We start from the raw sequence: 6,075 nt of genomic DNA, 5'->3' as shown, positions 1-6,075 counted from the left end.
CTGGTGCTCACCACAGCCAGTGAAATAACTGGCAGCAGAGCGCTGAAACAGAAGGCACAGGCAGCAAGGCACTGCTGTGCACAAGCTTTCACAGTGCAGACGCAGGATAGACAGGGGAAGAATCTGCTGCCCAGCCCTGGAAAACCCAGTCCCCTCAGCCGCAGCACTGCTGACACCTGCAAAGCTTCCTTCCTCAAGTTCTAAGGACAGAGGAGCATCCCCTGGGTGCAGATGCAGCCACCTCTGAGTACTGCCATTCTCAGGGGTTGCATTGCTCATACTCATCAGCAACTTATAAAGCAAGATTTCAGTTAACTGTCCTAAAACCTAAATCCCCAGCAGGAATTGCCTCAAAAGGTTGATCACAGACGAGCCGGCTCCACCTGCTGCATCGCCTCCCCTGGCCACCACACACAGAGCTCAAGCCCTCCCTGGCCTGTCCCAGCCAGCGCCCAGGAAGGTGCTGTCAGACCTCTCCGCTCCCTGACACCCCCGGCCAGCTCCCCGGCACAGGGCACACGCCGGCTGCAGGCCGCCAGCCAGCCTCGGCACAGGGAGTCACTTCAGGAAAACCCACGTTTTCCCCAAAGACCAGGTTCTGCTCTGAGCCCGAGCTACCGCCGCAAGCCCACAGCACCCGGCCTCTGCGCAGCACCCGAGGGTGCGAACCCCGACCCGGAGCAGACGCCAGCCCTGTCCCACCTGCTCCACACGGCATCCCTGCAGCCACAGGCACCTCCTGAAAGGGGGAACCTGCCAGAGCACTTGTTAAATGTGTTCCACAAAGACCAGGCAGTTACAGAAAACAGATGTCACAGGGAGAAAAGCAGGCAAAAGGAGGAGGAGGAGGAAGTCGGTCTGCCTGGCTCCATGAAATGGGGATGAGAACAAGCAGAGGTGCAGGGCAAAGCAGAACCCAACAGGAGCTGGAAGGTGACGGGAAGAAAAAACAGGCAAGATGAACTACACAGGTGTTCTGGACAGGAGACTGCTTTAGTAAAGATCTGGATGAATTCTTCCTGATCAATTATCCTGATGATAATTCTGTTTTCCCATGGGCGTTTTGTCAACACATAAGAAGATGCACAGGAGACCCCAGGAGAAGCCCCAACACTCACCTAGGAAGGAGGTGACGATCTGCAGACTGACAGCACATCAGGCAGGACAAGCTTGCAGGGAAACACGGTGGCAACCGGTTACATCCCGTTCACAGCAATCCACAGCCGCGGGCAGTGAAAAGTGACGATTTTCTGCAGAGCTGCTGCAGGGGGGAGAGGTGGAGGTGAAGGAGAGCCTGCCGGAGGAGGCTGAAGCAGTGCCCCCCGCGGCAGCTGCTGTGCCGGCAGTTTGCAGCCTCAGAGCAACGGCTGCTGCCGGATTTCCCACCCAGAGGCACTCCCAGTTTCCCGGCACACAGACACTTGTCCTTTTATTACTTTTCAGTTACTTCTTGTAGCTTCAGTGTGGGAGATTTCGGCTCTGCCTGCAGATGTCAAGAGACTCTTTCCTGAAAGCAGAGCAGGACGTTCCGACTTGAAAAAAACAGGATTGGTCTTTTGGCAAAGGCGCGAATTAGCAGCTCTGCACAGAACCTGACCTTTGTGCAGAAAGCCAGAGGAGCAGCCGGGCTCTGCAGAGGGGCTGGGCTCCAGCACAGCCCTGCTCACCCCCCATCTCTCCCAGCACCTCCCAGCTGGGAAACACTGTCCCCCAGCCGGAAGGCAAGAGACCCCCTGGGCCAGCTCTCGCCCTCGGCCTTAATGCCGGATTCTGAGCAGCACCTCTCGGCTCTGGTGACCGGCACCCTCTGAAGCACCACTCCGGGGTGTTTCATCAGACTGAACCCACCCACCCCAAATCACCACAGCGGGCAGAAAATATTAAATGGGTCACCTCTTTCACCCTTGAAGTAAAAATAAAGGGCTAAAATTCCCTTTCCCTGGGGTAACCCGACAGATAAACCCCGCAGACAGCACAGACCCCAACAGACAGCAAAACCCACCGAGTTCAAGGGAAAAGGACAAGCACAGTCACACAGCAGAACGTCTGGAGTGCCACAACCAGGACAACAAACCTTTCATTTTTTGAAAACAAATTCAGAACCATGAAAAAGTTTGGGGTTTTAGACCAAAGCTTTCCCTTCCCCGGCGATGCCCCCACCCCCTGCAGGGAAATGGGCCCCAGCCCCCTGCGCCCACCCACTGCTGGGCCGGAGCCACCACCACTAGTGCTGGGGCTGCTGGGGCTGGTGCCCCCTTGGCAGGAGAAACACTCAGTCACCACCCAGACCAAAGGGAGTGTTTTCAAAGGAGCAATTCCCCCTTGCCGGGTGAACCAAATCTCTGGAGGAACATCCCTCAGGGGAGACCATGGAGAGCTGGAGGCCTCCTGCCCAGGCCGCCTCCCTCAGAGCACAGAGCCCTGGCAGAGTGTCGCAGGCAGTAGGCCCTGTGGGGCCAGGGGACCCCGGGGGGCTCCAGCACGTTGTGTCCCCCCAGCACCTGCCCACACTCCTGCCTGTGCCGTGAGGGAGCACTGGGGACCTGGGGGCTATTGGGGGGTGTTATGGGGGTTCTGTGGGAGGTGTGGGGGCTATTGGGGTCCTGGGGGATTATTTGGGCCCTAGAGGGAGTGTAATGGAGTCAGGGGTGGGGGCTCTGTGTGTCCTGGAGGGGTTTGGGAGGGGTATTGGGGTCCTCGGGGGAGGGGGGTGTCTTGAGGGAGATATTGGTGTCTGAGGTGGGGGGAGTGGGGACGTCCTGGAGGGGGTTCAGGGGGAGTTACTGGGCTCTGGGGGTGTCTTGAAGGAAGTAATGGGGTCTTGGTGCTTGGGTGGTGTTATTGGGGCCATGGGGGAGTTGAGGGGGTTATCACTGTCTGGGGGGGGGGCAGGGGGGGTGGTGTGTCTAAAGGGCTCCTGAGGGCAGTTTCTGGGGGAGATAATGGGGTCCTGGGGAACTATAATGGGGTGCAAGAAGGGTCCAGTGGGGACTAGTGGGGTGCTGGGAGGGATCTTGTGTTTCTACTAGATAATTGCCGCCAATCCCTTCGGCCTCGGTACGGGGCTGTACAGGGAACATTTAGAGTAGCAGCTGGTTGTCAGGTTCAAAATACAATAAATGTAAAATGATTTTTACTAAAATATCTTTTAGTTCCACACTTATACTAAAATCAAAACACAATCAAACACAATTTGATCCGTTAATAATAAAATCAGTAACATTACCAAGAGCAGAAACCCAGGGTCTGGAGCATCGCTTCACCGTGGGTGTCTCCCCGAAACACACGATCACACAGATCCTGGCACCACTGCCCGGGGTTCCTCCTGCACCAAAAAGAATCCTGACACTTCTCTACGTTTCCTTCCTCTTTACACCCAGCAGCAGCCAGGGCATTAATTCTGGTTTCTCACCCGTTACACTCTTCCCTTGATTAAAGTGTTTTACAGTAACAGCCACCCCAGGCCAGACTCTAACCCAGATCTCCGGGAACCTCGGCAGATGGGGTCTGGAGGGGAACGCCCGGTACCGCCGGGAGTCTGACAGCGGCGTTCCCTCGAGACAGCTCACCTCCAGCTTTCCAAAACCCCCGAAAACACCCACCGTCCCGGTTAGACCGGGAAGGAGCGAGGAAACGAATCCTTTGCTCAACCTCACTCTTGCCCAAAGTGCAATTTCCACGCGGCCTTGGCGCCCAGAAGCCCCCATTTCACTCTCATTTTTTTAACTGTCCTTTGCACTTTTGATCCGCCCCTCGCCCACTTTCTCTCTCGCACCAACACGCGCAGACCCTCCGCATATCCCCCCTCCCTGTGTGTTCCCGGCCGCCCGCCCATGGTCCGCGCACAGAGCCCGCGGGAATCCCCCGCCCGGAGGAACCGGCGTCCCGGGACCGAGAGGCCGCACCCGGCCCCGCCGGCCCCTCCGGCAGAGCCGAGCACCGCAGCGCCGACACCGAGACGCGGCGAGCGGAGCGAGCGGACGGCAGCGGCCTCGGGGCGACGGAGCCACGGCCGCGGCGGCGCTTCCCGCCGGCCCCGCCCGGAAGGGCAGGGGAAGCTCGTGCTGGGGCCGATGGCCCCCGCGGAGCTGGAGGAGCTGCCGCTGGCCGGGGACTCCAGCGGGGACCACAGGGCCCTGGCAGCAGCCCCCGGCCTTGGCTGCGCTTGGGGACCAGCAGCCCCCGGTTCTCGGCCTTTGCAGAGGAGACGACGTGGCCTCCGCGGGGGGGTGTCTGTGAGCCCTGGGCAGGGCTGGGGATGCCACCTGGAGCCAAAGGCTTGCTGCAGCCTCCTCTGCCGGCCTGGGGCACCTCGGGGCGGCCCTTCCCTCCAGGCACCTCCCTGCAGCCCAGAGGTTGTCCCCGACGCTCGCTCGGAGCTCAGGGGGACGAGTGGCACAATGTGCGTGCCGGGAGCAGGGGAGGGAAGAGGCACGAGGGCTCCACGCCAGGTCAGACAGCCCGGGCCAGGGGCTCTCCCTTTCCCAGGCAGGCTCTGCCCTTCCGCTCCCACGCGCGCACACGAAGACACCCCCTGAGATCCGGTACCTGTCGGGGCCTCAGCCCCTGCCCCACGGTTCCCCGTCTTACTGGAGCAGTCCGGCATCTCTCGTCCAAGGGCCAGACACCCTTCAGAGCCCACACAGACTTTAGGAGGACGCTCCCCCCATGCTGCTGGCACTGCCAAGGGACAAGATTTTTCCAGAGACAGAGACATCTGCATTGACACTGACCAGCTTCATTCTCAGACGACACAGAAACACTTGGGGGAGAAAAAAATACCACCACAAGAACTGCTTGCTGTGTCTTTAAAGGACCCATCAGCAGCCTCTGGTGCGGGAGTTTCCTATAGAGAAGAAATGGAACACTATGGATTTTTTTACTTTTAAAGGAAGAAATGTGAATTATGTCTATATTTTTACCATTTAGTTAGCTAGTCAGTTATTTTCCGTGGACAGGAGATATGTTCTGCTTAGAGAAGAAGTAGTTTATAAATTCAGCACGTTTGCTTCTTGAGATGTTTTTCTATAACCTATTAAATATTCTGTATTCAAAGAACCCTCTATTTTAGCAGCAGCATCCCTTAACAGCGGGGCGATAGGGGAAATGCAGTTTGGGTCGGGGTCGGGTTGGGGGGGGTGCGGGGCTACAGGGGCGGCTCCTGCGAGAACCTGCTGGAAGCTTCCCCGGCCCCAAGGCGGCCCCGCTGCCGGCCAAGGCTGAGCCCGTCAGCGCTGGTGGCAGCGCCGCTGTCAGAAGGTGTTTAAGAAGCCGGGGGAGGAAGCCCCAGAAAGAGCTGGAAAAGCCGCAGCGGGGAGAGGAGGGCAGAGTTTGCGTGTGCCCCCGTGGGAGGGGCGTTCTGCGAGCGCGCGCATCGCTGGGAGCTCGCTGGGAGCTCGCGGGTGGGCGCAGGGGCGGGTGCACGCGGGGCGGGTGCGTGCGGGGGGTGGGAGGGTGCATTCCTCGTGCTGCAGCGTGTGTGTGTGTGTGTGTGTGTGCGCACACTCGGGGGGTGTGTGCACACTGCGCCTTGCGCTCTGTGTTCCAGCGTGTCTCTTGCAGCGCGGGTGTGCGCACGCTCCGGGTGGGCATCGCACCTTCTCTTTGTACCCCGCGTGTGTCTGCAGGCAGTGTGTGTGTGCGCACGTGCCCCAGAGATCTCTGCGTGTCACATCGATTTTTCCTGGCCTCTTTCTGGCCCCCACGTGCCGGTCTTCTCTGTGCCGGGGTGGCTCTGAGCACCCTCCTCTCCGGTAATCAGAGACCCCATCCAGGAAATTATCTATCTTATCTCTGGAACTTGGGGAAGCATCTCAGTGACTTCTGAGGGGAAAAAAAGAGGAGGGAAAAGAAATTTTAAGAGGGTTATTAGTCAAGAGTCCCCAGCTGGAGTTGCCACTTTTACTAGAAGAGGGAAGAGTTGCGGCAGCGGTTTGCCAGTGATGAAGTAACGGTGGGGCGGGAGGGCGGGACGGGCTCCACCGGGAAGTTGTGAGATGGCAGGGAAAGCACAATGAAGGGAACAACAAGGCAATAAACCATGGGGCCTTTGGTGCAGATGCGGAAGGAAGAGGA

This window comes from Athene noctua, chromosome 29 (assembly GCF_965140245.1).
Source record: "Athene noctua chromosome 29, bAthNoc1.hap1.1, whole genome shotgun sequence".
Taxonomy (NCBI): Eukaryota; Metazoa; Chordata; class Aves; order Strigiformes; family Strigidae; genus Athene; species Athene noctua.
This window is presented reverse-complemented; position numbering follows the sequence as displayed.